The sequence below is a fragment of the Mytilus galloprovincialis genome, chromosome 12 (assembly GCF_965363235.1).
Source record: "Mytilus galloprovincialis chromosome 12, xbMytGall1.hap1.1, whole genome shotgun sequence".
NCBI classification, from domain to species: domain Eukaryota; kingdom Metazoa; phylum Mollusca; class Bivalvia; order Mytilida; family Mytilidae; genus Mytilus; species Mytilus galloprovincialis.
In genome coordinates, this window is record NC_134849.1 from 15,824,171 (window position 1) to 15,844,045 (window position 19,875).

General features: G+C 32.3%; 1 long non-coding RNA gene across 1 annotated transcript; it reads right to left on the reverse strand.

The window, feature by feature from the left end:
* Positions 1–493: 493 nt before the first annotated feature.
* On the reverse strand, positions 494–18,503 carry LOC143055079 (uncharacterized). The gene is made up of 10 exons (XR_012971937.1): positions 18,342–18,503; positions 9,528–9,631; positions 8,265–8,376; positions 7,600–7,746; positions 5,984–6,010; positions 4,208–4,369; positions 3,180–3,305; positions 2,318–2,413; positions 1,220–1,279; positions 494–568 (listed from the first exon to the last, which is right to left on the reverse strand). It is a non-coding gene; the product is annotated as an uncharacterized LOC143055079 (long non-coding RNA).
* Between the last annotated feature and the right edge of the window lie 1,372 nt (positions 18,504–19,875).

Below are 19,875 nucleotides of genomic sequence, written 5' to 3' on the forward strand. Positions count from 1 at the left end.
GTTTGATGTGTTTTATCATTTGATTTAGCCAATTTATTAGGGACTTTCCGTTTTGAATATTCCTCGTTCAGAACTTTTGTGATTTTAATTTTGTTGTTTTTTATAAATCCCTTTTTTTTTGGTTTATAATTTTTCACTAAAAAGACTGTGCTGCATAAAATATGTGGCACGTTTATATAATGTTATATGCGTCTTTCTTAATCGAGTAAATGAGATGAGTACATTGTTTTGATTGCAATGTGGTATTCATACACGTGGATTTTTCAATTTGAAAATACATGTTTATCAATGCCTATAATAATTTTTGTCTATATTGAGAAACGAATATGTTTTGCAAAACAATATTAATGTTTGACAGTTTACGATCATATTGTATTCATAGATAAGTGTCACATTTATTAATGTACATGTAAATGTGTAAGGATTACGATTTTATAATGATATGTACGTAACGCATGCTATATTAATTTAAAAAATGATTTAGGTATCTTACCTGAATTACATACAACTAATATCAATAGTACAGTAAGAACGGCAACTCCTGATACTATTCCACCAATAAGCGTACCTGTGTGGTGTATAAAAGAGATGTTTTCACATTAATCAGAAATTACTAAAGTATATAGGACAATCAAAATGATTAGGCTAAATTACAGAGCATTGTATTTTTTTGTAAATGTGACATCAGCATTTTGATGTTGATAATCCGTATATGTTACATTGCTCAGCAAGGCCAAGGAAAAAAGGTTCCAATGCATTAAAACAGCTTAAATTAGTCATTTGATATCTATATCACAAGTAAAAAAGGGAATATTGATAGAAATGATAAATAGGATAATTTACTTTTATAAGATATTCTCCCTGGATACATAATAACTAATATATCAGGGATACTTAGCGCAATGCTGTACACGAAGTCAATTGTTAACAGCAATAGAGTGCGATAAAATATATTAGTCACGTTAAAAAAATTAAAAAAATAAATAAATAGGATATTGTTAAATTTTTACATATTTTGTCGTATGAAATTATGTAAAAGTCGGGAAAAAGAACAAACGGAAAAGTGCTGCATCATAATAATCCATAATCATTAGAGTTTTTGACTTATAACTTTTTTACTTTAACCTATGATTTTTTATAATAACTTAACTGGCTTTATTGTACATGTAACTGAAATTATGCAACGACTATTTTTTTGTCTTATACATTTTGCACATACCGTTTTGATTAATCCAATGTTCTTTTTTATCTTTTTTGTCATCCACCTCAGGCTGGTTGTCTAAATACAAATAAAATTTAAAGATATAACATTGACAAGCAGTGGTATTTCTTTTGAATCAGATAAAGTTTTGGTATACGATTTGGCTATGTTTTAATACATTATAACAGACAAAGGGAATGCAATGTTTAATGATCAGAATTATACGTTGTGATTGCTATGAACAAATGTAAACCAAAATCCAGTCCCCTTTCCCGTTTTGACGTGATAGGGCCAATATACGAATAATTGTCATCGAAAAATACTGTGATGAGTGAATTCAAGCTGATGTAAGTATGAAAAATTACACTATTATAAGAATTACATCTTTTCTTCAAATTCCGTTACATTTAAGGATATGTCATTTAAATGCATAACATGTTTAACCCCATCGCAATTTTGCGCCTGTCCCAAGTCAGAAGCCTCTAGCCTTAGTTTCTTGCGTATAATGTGGAGTTTAGTATGACGTCCATTATAACTGTACTGGTATTCATATTTTTAAGGGGCCAGCTGAAGGACGCCTACGGGTGCGGGAGTTTCTCGCTACATTGAAGACCCATTAGTGGCCGTCGGCTGCTCTATGGTCGGGATGGTTTCGCTTTGACACATTTCCCATTTTCTTCTCAATTTTATAATACTAGATATACTGCAATGTGGTCAGAGTATAATACTTCAAATATTTTAAATACCAGTATTTTGTTACAAATATTCAAAACCATACCTGCCATCCCCCGGAAAATTTAAAGAAAATCAATGAAAACAGGTTGAATGTAAAAAAAATGTACTTAACTCCGATATAGATTATAAAAAAATTCCTGAGGGCTTCTTAGAGTATTGATTCAATATCAAATGCAATACCCTGACTGAAAGTGAAGTATGTCAGGTTTAATCCTTTTTGATAAACTAAACAATACAAAACCGGTGACCCTTACTTCATTATATCGCATAATACCATTAACTTATTATATATTCAATCAGTCTGATGGTAAGTATATTTATGGTTACCAAATATGTATTGCAGGCAATTGATTGTAAGTTCATATTCTTCCATATATTTACCAAAAGCTTTCTTGTCAGTGACAGACGTTATCAATTCAGTAAGAAATGCTGATGTTGATTGTATATCTGTAAATGATGTTGTCTCCTTTTTAAACCCTAAAGCGTAAAACAATATCTTAATCACGTGTTTAACGTTACAATCTTAATCTTATTTATTTGAAAATGGGGAATACAAGTTATGAGATAAGCTAAATAGTTGAGGTATTATTTGCGACTCCAAATTCAGTGCAGCAGTATCGATCGGTTTCAGGTTAGCAAAAGTTTAAGATATATAGCTTGTACTCAACATGTATAATCTACTTCAGCTAAGCTATAACCATATATTCTAGAAGCCAATAAAGCAAAACCAAGATTTCAGAACAATGATTCACGGTAGGGTCATGCTGTAGAAACGTTCTAAAGGTTAATTGTACTCAATGCAAGAATACTAATGTTTATAATGTATTACATCATTGTACATGGTGAAATTCATTTCCATTATAGATTTACTAAGAGTTCATTCAACTAAATATAGTCAATTCTCATATTTGAATTTAAAAGCATTCGATAACGATGACTCATATAATACTCAAAGGTGTTTTATTGTTTTAGTTTTGAAATATATAATATCTATATCAATATAGCTTTACACACTTTCTTCAGATAATAAGAAAATATTATCTTAGTCTTTTTCGATTGTATTTCGTTATTTTACTTTTTACATAAACGTTCTTTCATTTCACATACATGTACTCTTTAAGCATTTGATTTGACTGTTTTTCCTTTTCCCTACAGGAACCAAAAGTGTATCAGTAAAATTGCTACATATTTGTAAAATATAAAAACGACATATGTGCTTAGGTGCCTTATATCATTTACTTACTGGATTTGCAAAACTACTGTTCTAGATGTTTACTACACTGAACCCGGTACTTTACAAGTTTTCTCTTTCCGTTCGTTATTTGGAATTTTGCAGCTAAGCAAGATACTCTCGTGCCTTTGTTTGTACCTACATAGAAAATTGTAGCAAAGCTAAAAGTCAATTATAATTAATACTTTCCTATTCATTTTTTTTAGTTTGCAAAGAACATAAGATGTTGTATCTAGAACAGTTAAACTCGTACAAAACGTAATTTATCTATGATTTGTAGATACAGGTTTGTCTTTCATTCTTTCAGTAGAACATAATTCATTCGTTTCATGTTCAATGCTTATTTGAATATAGAAAAATATTAATCTGTGAATAACTTTTTTTAAAGCGATAGCAAGGTGCACAATAGTGAGGCAAATAATGCCAATCCGAATCTAATTGAGCATATTCCATGACATGAACGATTTTCAATTTTGATTGAAAAATTAATTGTTTACGAATAAAACCGACCTCTCAGACAAGTTCGATAGACAGCCATTTTGGACTAAAATGACTAATGCATTCCGCTGTCACATATACAAACCGTTTGAAAAGGACTGTTCATGTATGTAACTAGCCCAAAGAACATATTCATTTCATATTGCATTTCCTTTAGACAATACATACACATTAAAAATTGCACATGATCTGTACATTTAAGATTTTTACAAAAATCATGTCAAATTTTTAGGAACTTCTATCAATTTTACTAAAGAAATTGACAATTTTATGTTCAGGGGTCTATAATCTAATTTGATAGATTAAGCCATACTAATTTGTTTATCTTTTCCAACTGGACAAAATCCCTACTTTACCCATAAAACGAATCATTTTATCCTTATGCTTAAACATAAAGAAATAAATATTGAAATTTGAAAAAAAAGAATTGCAAGTTATACACTTTTCACATTTATTAGAGAATACACTTTTAGAAATCAAATGAGGTGTACATGTATGTAATTTCAGAAGAAAAAGCTTTCATGGAATATAATTTTGTTAACCTGGTAAATTAACTTCTATTCTCTCACGAACTACATTTGTCCAGGCTGTTACCCCATCAAAGTTATGTTCGTCGCAAAACGTTGATGATACCAGCAACTGGTTATTACTGACACAAATCTGTCTGCTTTTCTTGTAATTCAGACCATACCTGAAGATTGGACCTATTTAGAAAGTAAAAATACTTAATATTATTTTTAATTATTTTCTAATAAAAGATAACTCGAATGGACATGTAAATTGTTAGTGTTTTCTGTAACAAAACGTCGTGGATTTGTAAAAAGTATAACGAAAATATTTGTGTCATTCTCTTTGATCACAAGTGTATGATTGATCATATTAATTAGATATAGGAAGATGCGGTATGATGGCAACGAGAGAACTCTCCATCCAAATAACAATTTATAAAGGTAAACCATTATAGTTCAATGTACGGCCTTCAACACGGAGACTTGGCTCCCACCGAACAACAAACTATAAAGGGCCTCAAAATAACCAGTGTAAAACCATTCAAACGGGAAAACCAACGGTCTAAGCTATATAAAAAACGAGAAACTAGAAACACGTATAAAACACATTAAACAAACGACAACTACTGTACATCAGATTCCTGACTTAGGACAGGTGAAAACATTTGCAGCGGGATTAAACATTTTAATGGTACCCAATAAAATATCAATTGGAAGGCTTAACTCAATCAAAAATGCCAGTAATAATCATTAAAAAAAGAATAACAGTTATTCAACTTAGATCAAAAATACAACCTCAAGCAAATAAAAGTAGCGACTAAATGTTTGATAGAGTCAAAGGTAAAACATCATTTTTACTTTTTTCCAAATAACGAAAAATATTATCATACAAGACATGCCAATAAACATGACGTCAAAACTGAGAATTATTTATCAAATAATAACCCTGTCATTTTTGAAGAAGTTATATGGATTGATACAAGTTATCAATCTGCACTTGTTGTCTCTGGTGAATCTCGAAAAGTGCTTCGGACGCAAGAAATTATTAAACGTGCAGTTTTCATTTTTTTCTTTTATCATACATTAACAGGCCAATAACTATCGCTTTATATACTTATATAAATGTCGCTTTAAACATCCCTCCCGAATTAATCTTGTGTAGTGCGTTTTACATTTGGTGTGTAAAAACGGGTTACATCAGATTGGTCGTATTTATTGACCTCGTGTGAACTATAAAGTGATTTTATTTTCTTTTGTTTTCAAGCATTTTGAAACCACGAATAAGGCAAAATTAAATAGAAATGCAAATATTTTGTCTCCATTCTTTAAATTTTATATGTCAAAAATGTCATCAGCTCATTGTGTGATTTTTTTATATTTCTACGCGGGCCTCAAAGGTAAAATAAACAAAAAACTTATATATTTCTTATCGAAAATAAATGCAATAAATAAGAATTTTGATGTCTTTCAAAGCAAAATCAATAAATACAAATAACTGCAATATGAAGACAAAACACAGTTATTTTCCATATATAAGAACTTACCAAGAATAATATCAAAGCAAGTAGAAAACAAAACCACTTTACTCCAGTAGCTCTTGAGCTTCTTTTCGTTTACTTAAATTTTCAAACTGTTATGGTTTCGAGTATGATGAATCTATATATCATGTGAAAAAATCTGCATTTGCATATTAAAAAACAACTAATCTGACTTTAATTTTCTAAATATCAACTGTTTTTGTATACTATAATTCCTTTCTCAATCCTGATATTTACTTCATAATAATATATTAATTTCATATCAACCAACCTTTGCTATCATTATCACTTTTTCCTCCTGAAATGTATTGTACATGAATTAAGTAGACATCACTTTAATTAGGTTACCTGAATTATGTAGACATCACTTTAGTTAGGTTACCTGATTTTATAAGATATCACCTTAACTAGGTAACCTGAATTAAGTAGACATCACTGTAATAAGGTTACCTGAATTAAGTAGACATCACTTTAATTAGGCTACCTGAATCAAGTAGACATCACTTTAATTAGGTTACCTGAATTAAGTAAACATCACTTTAATTAGGTTACCTGAATTAAGTAGACATCACATTAAATAGGTTACCTGAATTAAGTAGACATCGCTTTAAGTAGGCTACCTGAATCAAGTAGACATCACTTTAATTAGGTTACCTGAATTAAGTAAACATCACTTTAATTAGGTTACCTGAATTAAGTAGACATCACTTTAAATAGGTTACCTGATTAAGTAGACATCACTTTAATTAGGCTACCTGAATTAATTGTAATTGTAATAAGTTTATTGCAAATCAGCATTTAATACAATGCTATAGCATCAACAACATATAAAATATAGTAAGCGACATAATATAAATGCAAACAGAAAGCAAAACAATAACAAAAAAAAAAACCAACATATGAAACAAATAGTATTATATATAATCTACTTTTATCAGTTGTGACCGTAGTTTCCAGTTTTCATTTAACAAACAACAAAGTTCTAATACCAAAGTTCTTGAACATGTTTGAATAAGTGATAAACATTTTGACATATTAGGCCAAGAACAAGAATAATATTTAGACAAAAATCTTATACGCAGATGTCTATAGGCTGGACAAATCATTACAAAATGATATTCATTTTCAATAGCTTTCATATTGTAACATTGGCAATATCTTTCATTACGAGGCATTGTAGTACTTGCAGTTACTGCAAGCTAGTTGAAAGTCAAAAACAATAAAACAAAATAAAACAAATCATGCATAAGAGACTAAAATCAACTACAACACATCCCTGGTATTTATCGTTTTAACACCAAGGACAGTCAAAGAAGACACGACTTGTGCTTTGCCAAATTTAAAGTTTCGACAGGCAGTAGGATAGTTCGTAGTTAACATCTATATATACAAAAATTTGGACTTGTATTTATAGATCCCGTTTGACATTTAAAAAAAAAATTTAGTTATATTTTAATTTTCTGATGAGAACATCGATAGTTGTTCTAATGTAAAAACATGTCACTCGTGAATTGCAACATATGCATATGGTATTGTTCAATCAATTCATAATCGTTCCGTGTAAAGTAGATTTCAGGCGCATTTTGCTCATAAATATGTAAGTACACACTACTTGTTCTGATGACCGTATAGTGTAAACATACATGACTTTACATTTTCAGTTGGGATCAATATAAGTATTTTCAAAGATTATACTTTTTTCTGGATACCAAGAGACATTAGTTTTCAAATGCACGAATGCGAAAGATCAGTCTGAAAATTAAATGTAATCAGCGAACCCGTCGTTATTTATATGATCAAATTGACTCCTTTTTTAACAACCATTGACAAATATTAAATAAATATTAAAAACAAATATATGATATAAAAATTAATTATGTTATTTACCACATCTACCAATAATAGTATCATTAGTAGTTAAACAGTCCCTGCCTTCCCACTTATTCTTTTGAGCTTTGACGAGTTGACAATTTCCACAACATAATGTAGCACAGTTTCCAGGGTGCAATGACACCAATATTTCTCCACTGAAATCTGGTGTTAAACAAAATCATGGACAACATTTCTAACTATCAATTGCCACGAATTAACAAACATAATACATAATTGATATTTTTCTTTACTAGTCTCAAATACATATTATCGTAAAACAAAACTTAAACAGGACACTAGGTTTGTATACTTTTGGCATCGATATCATTGGGGATATACCAACAGAGAGAACATTCTTAGAATTTGGAGTTCACGACATGATACAAAAATTAAAGCTCATTCGGCTTTGTTTGTGCTTTGAGAATGATACTGTTTCTCACAAGTATGAGAAAAGAGAGAATAAATTTCGAAATATCAATGCTTTATGTATTTCCTACGTCGTTCTCCTGAAAATGTTGGAGATAATATATTATAAACAATACTTCTTTGATAAAGCTTAACCATAGTCTGATAGTTTTACTATATAATTACAGAAACGCCATTATTTGATTTTGCTAAGAACAACTTATAGTAATTATTTTTAGATGATAGCTATCATTGGAATATGATATTAGATATACTTTTAAAAACGGTGAAGGTATTAATTAATGATTTCCTGTCACAATCACATAAATCAGCCCGTTCAAGTGTGTCCATCCCATTTGGAAGGCAAATGCAGTTTGATGATTGTTGCTGAAAAATATAGATTGAAACACATGCAATTTTTTTTTTTATTTTTTTATTTATTCCTTTTTTTTTACACAACCTTAGTAAAACATGCTACACAAAGTTACAAATGATCAGTATCATGGAGTTTCTTATTGACAACATGTTTGCTTCTTATCCCAGTCATAGATTACCTTAGCCGTATTTGGCACAACTTTTTGGAATTTTGGATCCTCAATGCTCTTCTACTTTGTACTTGTTTGGCTTTATAAATATTTTAATATGAGCGTCACTGATGAGTCTTATGTAGACGAAACGCGCGTCTGGCGTACAAAATTATAATCATTGTACCTTTGATAACTATGTGATGGTATCCATTTAACGTGGCTCTATACTTATACATCCCGTCATTGTGTTATTGTTCTATGACAATTGTTGTATTCTTGTCTTTAATTTCTGCTAGTATGCTCTGTATATGTATGCCTTTTTGTGTTATTTGATAACACATGACGTGGCTCTGTACTTATACATTCCGTCTTTGTGTTACTGTTCCTTAATAATTTCTGTATTGTTGTCCTTTATTATTGCTAATGTGCTTTGTGTGTGTGTTTTTTTTATAGTTTTTCTTTCATGTGATGTGGCTATGTACTTATACATTTTGTTATTGTGCTATTGTGTCATGGTACTTGTTTCTTTATATACCTGTTTGTTTTTAAAGTGATTATGATGATTAAACAATGATAATTGCTGTACCCCTATTTTGAACATTTTTACCTATTATGTCTGTTTGTTTTGTTCAAACATCGTTGTCAATATAGTGGAATTTTATACGACGGTAATATTTTTGAGTGATGTAGCAAGCTATGAAACCAGGTTAAATCCTCCATTTTATACAAAGAAAAATGCCAATGACAAGTCAGTAGTATGATAACATGTTGTCAATTCGTTTGATGTGTTTTAGCTTTTGATTTTGAAATCAGACGTCCATACAGAGCGAGACATACTGTATAGACACCGTTCTTGCAAGACTCTGTAAGACTATATGTGTTCTTCGTTGTGCATAATGTTAATCATTTTTATACTGTTGATTTGCTGTCAAAATCATATTAACCTAACATCCCGTTTTTCAATAATTTGTAACGTACATACTTTTGAAAAACATATTGAGCTAACCTTACCGTATGCATGTATCCAAAGTAGTTTTCAGTTTGACATAAAATGCTGCAATGGCCGAAAGAGGATGCACGTGTATTCATGTCGATGGTGGAACTTTGAAAACAACCTAATGATTTGAAATAATCAATTTTATAAATATCTGTACCATGGCATCTTTGAATTTGAACAAACGCTATAAATATATAACCTACACAAAGTGTTGTCTTTTTGTTTGTTGTTCAAATCGGTATTTTGTTACTCTTTCAGCTAGGCATTAGAACTAGGTTGTCTCCACAATAACAATACGGGTGCTATACGTAACCACAATAAATGCGTTTGGGTCATCTGTCAATTACAGTTACTGTACTCAAATTTGTACTTTAATAACAATTTCTCGTAGTGATAACGAAAATCATGAAAGTATTACGTTTATACAGATATTATTACAGTTTGACTTAATAAGCTATATACTGGAAAGAAAACATGTAACTTTTAGTCATCTGAACACCTATTGATGAAACTTTAGTCTCCATTTAATGTTTTCCTGTGAAACATGTCTTATTGAAATCTAGGCACGGTTTAAAACAAATTGATAAAAGAGCAGCGCCTATACTGGTACGATATTCCCGGACCTGTATTTCTTGTCACGATTTCCTAGAAGACTCCTGCTCACAAGGATACTATTAAAACCAGAGTTCCACTTGGTGCAGTTGAAATCATTCTTTCTTCAATTTTACAGCCAACATCAGGAGTTAGAAGACCCTATGCAACATCCGGTTCACAGATGATAGCGGATATGTTCCTAATGTTGTAGATACAATCCCGTCTCCTTTGAGCAGAACGTTGATGAAGGGGGGGGGGGGGAGTATATCAAAGAACGTCTCGTCCTTTTTTTCTAAAAATGTTCATCGGAAGGTACCAAGAACTTGTTATACCGTATTAACTTCACAGATAAGACATGATGGTCTTGATGTATAGAATTTGCGTACAGATGTTGGTTATCATCTTAACAACGTGCTATATTGTTCTTTCATTTGTCTTTGCTCTATTATTAATATTACTTTTATTGTTGGATTTTTTATGAGATACCCATTCAACGTGGCTCGGTACTTAAACATCCCGTCAATGTGTTTGTATTATCTTACATTTTTTTGCTGGTGTGTTTTGTATATGCGACATTTTGTGTTTCTGTGGTTCTTATAACGTGACTCTGTACTTTAAAAGATCCCGGCAGTAGGTAACTGGTCTATAATATGTCATTATGATATATTTTTATTATGAATTAGAAAATATGTTGAACCACTAACGTCACAATTATTCCATCGCGTAGTGAAATGAACTATTTGCGGATTCTTATAAATTCCATAGAACTTTTGGACACTTTTGAATATCGGTTTATTTCTGAAATGACTTTGATTCTTTAACCCTGTATTCTACCATTGTCCATGTTAAATTTTAAAACTGTTTGTATTAACATTGAACGAGAAAAATATCTGACGTAAAAAGTTTTCTGACGTCAGGCACGCGAATCTGAATATGTTTGTAGATAGATGTTTTTGTGGAATTGTGTAATTGTGCAAAGCATGAAATTTGGTATAGATAATTAAAAAAAATCAGCTGCTGGCCATCAAAAATTTCCATTTTTTCAAGATGGCCACCGCTCATTTTATAAATGGCGTCATATATAATTCGCTACATTTCGTAAATCCTTTGAAAGCTATGCTATAGGTATAATCCAAGGTCAATTTTGATAAAACGTAAATAACAGTTCCTAAAGTACGATAAAACAATACATAAATGACGAAAAGGTGACTTCCGGTTCAAAAATGGCGGCAATTACGTTGAAAATGGTTCCATTTCGTAAATCCATTAAAAGCTGTGTTTTCGGTATAATCCAAAGTAAGGTTTGATAAAACGAAAACAACAGTTCCTAAAGTACGATGAAACCATACATAAAACACGAAAAGTTACTTCCGATTCCAAAATGGTGCCAAAAACTTTGAAAATGGCTACGTTTTCGTAAGTCCCTTGGGCCATAATAAATAATAGGTTTGTTTGCCTAAACGCTACTTACCCAGAAAACAGCTGCCTACTCAAATTCTTTTAATGTACTGATTTGAAGAAGTTTTTTTTAATTAAATAGGCATGAAGACTTATAAACATCTGATACTTCAATTTCTTTTTTTGAAAAAATAATGCCTACCTACCTACTCAATGTCTCAACCTTTGGGTAGGGTTTGGGCAAACCAAAATATTTTTTTAAGTGTGGCCTTGGAAGCTGTGTTGTAGGTATAATCCAATGTAAGTTTTTATAAAACGTAGATTACTTACCTAAAGTACTATGACACAATACATACACGACATAAAAGTATCTTCCGGTTCCAAAATGGCGACAAAAACGTTTAAAATTTAATTATTATTTTCATTTTCTTCTAATTTAATTTTTAGTGGAGTTCGTGTTGTTTCTAATTTATAATTTATAACTGTTGATGTAAACGTCCTTCGGCTTTTTTAGTCTTTGTTTACTCCTTGGTTTTGATTGTTATTGTCTTAAAAGAGATATCACTTAATGTGTTAAGTTCAAATACCTAGTTTGGTTAGAAAAGGCAGTTTGCATACCGTATAATTATCTGACAGTTGCCAACACACAAAGCCGTAGAAGATAGGCCAGAACGGAATCGTTTACAGGTATCAACAACGCTGTTTTTTTTTGCATCCGCTTTTCAAAAGTTTCTGATATGATGGTGCAAATGCAGCCAAAGGGATCCATTTTGGTTTCCGACTATCAGTGTGTTTTTCTGTCGTCCAAACCCAGTGTTCATGACTTGGTATGTGTACCTGTGGAATGTACACATCCGGTTGAGTCCAACTTGAAATGCTTCTCTTCGATGTGCTCCGGAAGAAAACCTCTAGGGAGAATAGCATCATAAGGGCGTTGCTTCCTGACGAATGTGTCAAATCGTGCCCTGTTAACAGCAAATGTTGATGTTGCCGTACATGATGCAAGCAAATGCTTCTATGATGTCCATGTCTCTGTCTTCATACAACACTAAAGCGAGCAACAACATCCTTTACATCTGGAAATAATTCCAATGTCTGCCAAACTGACCTATCACTTTTCCACAAATTGCTGACACAGTGTCACATTCACAGAATACATGGAAGGAAATAATAGCAGCTGCACGAGGACCAAGCACATATGATATGTCATATACATGAAACCATAGAAAGTCTTTATATCCTCAAAAACCTATCCCCACTTTGTCCATATCTAATACTGCGAGAGCTGCAATTCTTGTACTACTACATATGTATCAGTACTAGTAAAAATTATTTTTATCAACCATTTTCAGCAGCAAGCTTATCATGGACAAACATTCGTGTATCTGCTTGTAAAGGGATAGCTGGGAAGTATCCGTATTGAAATTGCAAAGAATATTTCACCTTGAGTAACATAAACATTTTTATAAGTCTCTAAAGACGCAATTCTGTCGGCAACAAACTTGAATCATTCCGTTTTGTTGTCATCTTCACAAGGATAACGACTCCAAATCATTGGCGCTCTATCAGAACCAACAACTTTCCGTCTAGCACCAGCACATTGCCTTTTTCTCGGTCCAGCCTTTAAATTATTCATTAAGTAAACATCAAATACAATGTCTACTCTTCAATACTTATCGCTGTAAGATTTTATGTGAGGCAGTATGACATCAATTGCATATTCATCAAATAGTTTTGCACGTGGTGGCTTGGAATTGACCATTGCTGGTCCCCAAACGGTAAATGCGTCAGAATTTGGATCAGTTGATGGCAAATCGCACCATGTTTCAAGTATACCCATTTGCTGCGATTTGATAACATTGTTTAAAGTGACATCCTTAGACGAAGACAGATCGAGAAGTAATTATTTTTTTCATGGATACAGAAATCTTCCAGGTCAAACTGTCTACTTTGAAAAAGAGATCGCAATCACTTTTCATGTTCTTCAGCTTTGTTTTTTGACATAGCCATTTCCAGTTTCATTTTACGGCTACAATAGGAAATAGATCTTTTGTAGCTGGTTATAAAAAGCAGATTTTCCTTCGTTTTGCATTTACTTTAAAAGATCTTCGAACTGTTCGCACCCAATATCTTGGAGTTTATTTACATATCTCACCTGCCTCCGAGTCAATAATTTCCTTAAAACAATTTAACTTTGTACAAATATTGCGACTGTTCTAGAAGTAAAATTAGATAATGGATTTCCAAACTCGGTCATCACTTTAGATAGCCTTTGACTCTTTTTAAAAAAAATCCTTTTTGTGTTTTCGTAGAGTCTTCATGATGTCGTCCATCTGTTTTAGAATAACTCATATCACTATTTCGTTCAAATTTAACTACCAGTCTACTGACATCAATCCATCCATCGTCTCAAGGGGATCTTCGGTGGCACCAAAATCGCCCTTCACAATTGCATTATTCTGTTTTTGTGCCTGATAAATTTTGATATAAGAAAAAAACTTGCTGGTCTAACATACAGTGAAATTACCATTGGCACCTTGTTGGTGATGCTCGTGAAGGGAAGCCATACCTCGGAGAAAGATCCGAACATAATTTTCATGATTTATGCCAAACAAATACAGTATCATGCTTGATATGGACTGTTTGTGAGGTGCGATATCTGACTCATAAAATGGGCGTACCGCCGAAAGAACAAAAGTTCTTAATTCATAATTGAATACCAGATATTAAACTGTGGTCGAGATGACTCTCTTTTCTTGCACCAGTCTATCAAATAATCGAACGACACAAATTGATGAGATATATTTTCTGCGTTTAGATAAAAATGGTTCTAGCAAAACACACGCAGTTATCTGATTCGCATGTCTAGACCTTGGTTTATTTGAATATATATGAAAATAATATGACATTCTAGGTGTTGCAATGTCGGCTTCAATGTGAGCACAAGTCCCTCAACTTTAAGGCAATATATCCCCATGAATTTTACAACAAACCATTCTATTGTACTTTCCACCAACAATAACGATAAACTTATCTTCTCCGTACAAATCTGGCCATTCATACTGAACTTACTCACCCAATACCAAAAGTGGTGGATCTGCAGCTATAATTGATGTTTGGCCGGGATTTTGAAAGTTTAACCAATTTTTTCACCTATCCATCATATAATTGATTCATTCAACTGAATGGGCGTGTTTTCAAACAGTGGCATCATAGAAGTTACAGTTACTTGAATAGAAGAGTATATTTTTTTAAAGGAATGAAATGAAGACCACGATATGTTTACAAAATTCAAATCCTCTTCTGTTACATGAACTATGATTTACATCAGTGTGCCCTGGTAGTGGGTGCAAAACGCTCTGTATATCTATAAATAGTTTGCGCATGTGCAAAATTGATAAACGCATATTCATAACCTTAAATAATTTGATTAAACCAATTCATATTATCATTAAAAATCCAAAAGCACAAAGTAAGTAGTAAATAGTTCAAACGTTTATGTGTCAGTTTTGTTACATTTTCGCACATGCGCAAACCATGAAGAGTCAAATATTTATTTCTATTAAATACGTCACATGCAAGGAATGTCGCAACCAAACCATATAATATTTTTCACTAAAAGAAGGTCAAGGAACAAGTTTTGAATTTAACAATATGTTTTTCGAACTCGAAAAACAGCCATTTTTAAAAAAAGGCCGTGGCCATCTTGAAAAAATGGTGTTTTTTTCATGGCCAACAGTTTTTTCTTAAAAAGTATATAATAATGATGCTTCGTACTAACTTTCATGCTTGTATCATCATTTGCATCATTTTTAGTCATGGCGTTGTCAGTTTTTTTTTGATTTATGAGTTTGACTGTCCCTTTGGTATCTTTCGTCCCTCTTTTTTTGCACAATTCCCCCGATTTTGCTTGCTAATATCTATCTTCCACTAATAATGATTTTATGATAGGCGGAATAGCATAATAAGACCGTTGTTTCCTTGCAAACGATTTGAATCGTGCCTCCTTAACAGCAAACGGTGATGTTTCCGTACATGATGCAAACAAATATTTCTATGATGTCCATGTATGTGTCTTTAACAAAATAGGACAAAAATGTCCGTTACATCTGAGAATACTTTCAATGTCTGGCAAGCTGACCTTTTCACTTTCCGATGAAATGCCGACTCAGTGTCACACCCACTAAATGCATTGAAAAAAGGGAAATCTGCTACACGAGGACCAAACGCATTTGATATGACATGTACAGGAAGTAGTCAAAGGTGTTTATTCCTTCAAAAACCTATCCACAATTTGTCCACACCTAATCTTGCTAGCACTGCAATTCCTAATACTACTAAATCTATGTCAGTACTACTTATCCGTATTGAAATTCCAAAGTACATTTTCAACTTGAGTAGCACAAGCATTTTCATTAGTCTCTAAAGAAGCAATTCTGTCCGCAAGAAACTTGAACAATTCCGTTTTGTTATCATCTTCACAGAGAAAACTACTCCAAACCCTTGGCGTTCTACCAGAACCAACAATTTTCCGTCTAGCACCAGTACTTTGCCCTTCCTTTTCGTCCCACCCTTTAAATAATTAATTTCTCCCAATTGATACGATATTCCCATGCTTGCATTTCCTATCATGATTTTCTTGATAGAGGGTTGCTGCTCACAAGGAAGCTCAGTGGCGGATCCAGAACTTTTCCTTAGGGGGGGGGGGGGGGGCTCTGACTGGCCTAAGGGGGGCCCGCTCTAGTCATGCTTCAGTGATTCCCTATATAATCAACCAAATTTTTCCCACGAAAGGGGGGACCGGGCCCCCCAGCCCCCCCCCCCCCCCCCCCCTGGATCCGCCTATGAAGATATTAAACCAAGAGTTCCAAATGGTGAAGTTGAAATCATCCTTTCGTAAATTTTACGGAAGCCATCACGAGTTGGTTGACCGTTATAACATCATAAGCAACACGACGGGTGCCGCATGTGGAGCAGGATCTGCTTATCCTTCCGGAGCACCTGAGATCACCCCTAGTTTTTTGGTGGGGTTCGTGTTGTTTATTCTTTAGTTTTCTATGTTGTGTCGTGTGTGCTGTTGTTTGTTTGTCTTTTTCATTTTTAGCCATGGCGTTGTCTTTTACATAATCATCAAATTTGTTTGCCCCAGGCAATAAATTAACCATTGCTGCCCCACCAACGATAAATGCGTCAGAATTTGAATCAGTTGATGGCAAATCGAAGAATGTTTTAAGTATACCAATTTGGTGCGATTTAATACTACATCCTGACACAAAGACGGAAGAGCAGTTTGGTTTTAATGGCTAAAGAAGAAATAATAAATCTAGAAAAGAGATCGCAATCAGTGTTCATGTTCTCTAGCTTTTGTTTTTGACAAAGAAGTTTCCAGTTTCATTTTACGGCTCTTATATGGAAATGTTCTTTTTCTTCTGGATAAAAAAAGAACAGATTCTCTTTCGTTTTGCATTTGCTTCAACAGATCGTGCTGTTTGGACCCCACTGAAGTGCTGACTACTGAGCTGGTGATACCCTCGGGGAGGAAACGTCCACCAGCAGTGGCATCGACCCAGTGGTGTAAAATAGTCACCAAAGGCACCAGGATTATAATTTAATACGCCAAACAAGCCATTGTGATGTACAATCCACCAAACATGACGATAAACGTATGTTCTTCGTACAAGTCTGGCCATTTCAACTGTTTGCCCGATATTAAGAAAGTTAACCATCTTTTTCATCTTATCAATCTAATGCTTGATCATTGCAACTGATCATGAAAGGGTGTGTTTTCTAACAGTGGCATCAAAAGCAACACTTTATACTCTAACAGAACCTAGATGATTAGAGGAATGAATGACGATCAAGATCTGTTTAAGAAATTCAAATCCTTATCTATTAGATAAACTACGATTTGGATCATTGTGCCCTTGCAGTGCGTGTAATTCATTCTTTACTAATAAAGGGTGTGCGCATGCGCAAAATTGTTAAACGCATGTGTATGATAACCTTGAAAAATGTCTTCAATCTGGAAAAAATCAGTCATTTTAAAAAAGGTGGTGGCCATCTTGAAAAAATAAAATTTTCTTATGGCCTGCAGTTTTTTTCTTAAAAAGTATATAATAATGATGCTTAGTGCTAATTTTCATGCTTGTATCATCATTTGCACAATTCCCTTGATTTTGCTTGCTAATATCTTCCACTAAATGGATATACAACACGTCAGTAAAAAGAAATAATTGATCTGTAGTTGTTTGGAATTTATATGTGTTGTATTGTTTGATCTCAAACTAACAATTAAAAATAGTTCCTATAAGAAAATCCTTCATTTCGTCCGCTATGAAGCATAAGGGTCAAGATCCGTAATGCGCCTCAAAATGAGGAACTTGAAATTATCAGTTGTGTGTAATCAAAAACTCTATTTGTAGTGATATTGAATATGTTTCTAGATTTAACAATTGACTGATCTTAACTATTTGTGTTGATTTGTAAAGAAAAGGAACAAGGATGGAGAGTTGTCTCATTGGCACTCACACCAAATCATCCTATTATATCTATAGAATAATTGTGTAAAAACTATGGAGCTAGTAAAAGTTTTCAAAGTATTAAATCATAATATAACTTATTGTGTTATAAAAGGATTATTTACCACGAAGAGTCGCATCACGACAGGATTTTCGGGGTATGCTAATTTACGAAAAAAATATTCTAACTTCGTACCACGATATGGACTGAGCTACAGAAAACAACATTACCATTACCGCATATACAAAATCAATTCAAGATATTGACCTATGTTATGCAATAAGTGAGAACAAAATCTATACATTGTTGTACCTTACCAATTTCTTCAATCCATTGTGTTAAGATACTGTAAACAGCAATTCCGATCCAAAATTCCTCTCCGTCCGTTATGTTAACTGTCCTTAAGATTGACTCTTCATTCTCTAAACCGTGGGAACCGCATGCTTGATATGCTTCAGACCATGTTGTTCCACTGTAAACTTTGTATATTGTAATAATTTATATAAATTAAGTTTATCAAAAACAAAACTTACAAAATGAAATACACTTATAACATGTATAATTTACTTTTATCTAAAATACCTCTGGTATAAGGGTTCAATAATCTTATATTTCAACATTCTGGAGTATAATTATATAGAAATTTTGATATATTATTATAAAATGACACGACAAAAATGTAAAAATAATGTTATTCCGGATGTCATTTTTAAACATTGTTTGATTTTCAACATGTTAATAATGATCTGAAAGTGTGTCTTTACCATAATTGATGCAATTATTACCATTTTAAAATTATGGACGTGTATCAGTACAATTCCTTGATAAGATAAACACCTATATGCCCATTAAACATGTCCTTTTTAACGTACAAGGACTTTAATATTTCTTGGATTACTTAAGTTATTTATAGAACTCCACAGTTTTCCTTGGTATATCTTTTTTTAACATTCAATTTGTTTCATTATATGGTGTGCTTTCCGCATTCATAAATCACATTTGCAATTGTACTTCTCGAACTTTATGTTTGATTATGCTCATGAGGGCTGTATATAGCACAAATTAATTTCACTTTCTATGATTATCATTAATGTTGTTACTGACAAAAAGTGAAATTTGGTTATCCCTTGTAATGAAAAATAATAAACAGTATGCCTTACCTCTATGAATAAAAATAATAAAACATATGAAGTCCAAATATCTAGTCATGTTTATAATCAAGTGAAACATATACGGATATGTGAATCATCATTTAAAATACATATTACGTATTTATTAAATCGGATATATGTGTATCATAATTTCCCGATCATGTAGGTGTTGGAGCATGAGGAAACATTTATAAAAAACATCATATAAATATAATGTATTTGACTGATCTATGGCATGGTATTGGTTGCAAAAATTCGATATTTTTCATTTCAATGCAACATTTTATATTTAATTGGTATATTTCTTCATTTAAATGCAATATTTTTTCATTTGAATGGTATATTTTTTCATTTAGATGCAATATTTTTTATTTATTGTATAATTTTTCATTTAAATGCAATTTTGTTTCATTTTAATGCAATATTTTTTATTCAAATGGTGTAATTTTTCATTCAAATGGTATATTTATACATTCAAATGGTAAAATTTTCATTCAAATGCAATAATTTGTATTCAATTGGTATAAAAAATCATTTGCATGCAATAATTTTTATTCAATTGGTATAATAGATTTTTATTTAGATGCAATAATTGCATTATGGCCAATATGGGAAATTCCTTGACGTCTTAAGGTCAAACTTGCAACAACGTTTGGGATTGGTCGATAATTGTTTGGATTTCTCCCCTTTCTTTCTAAAC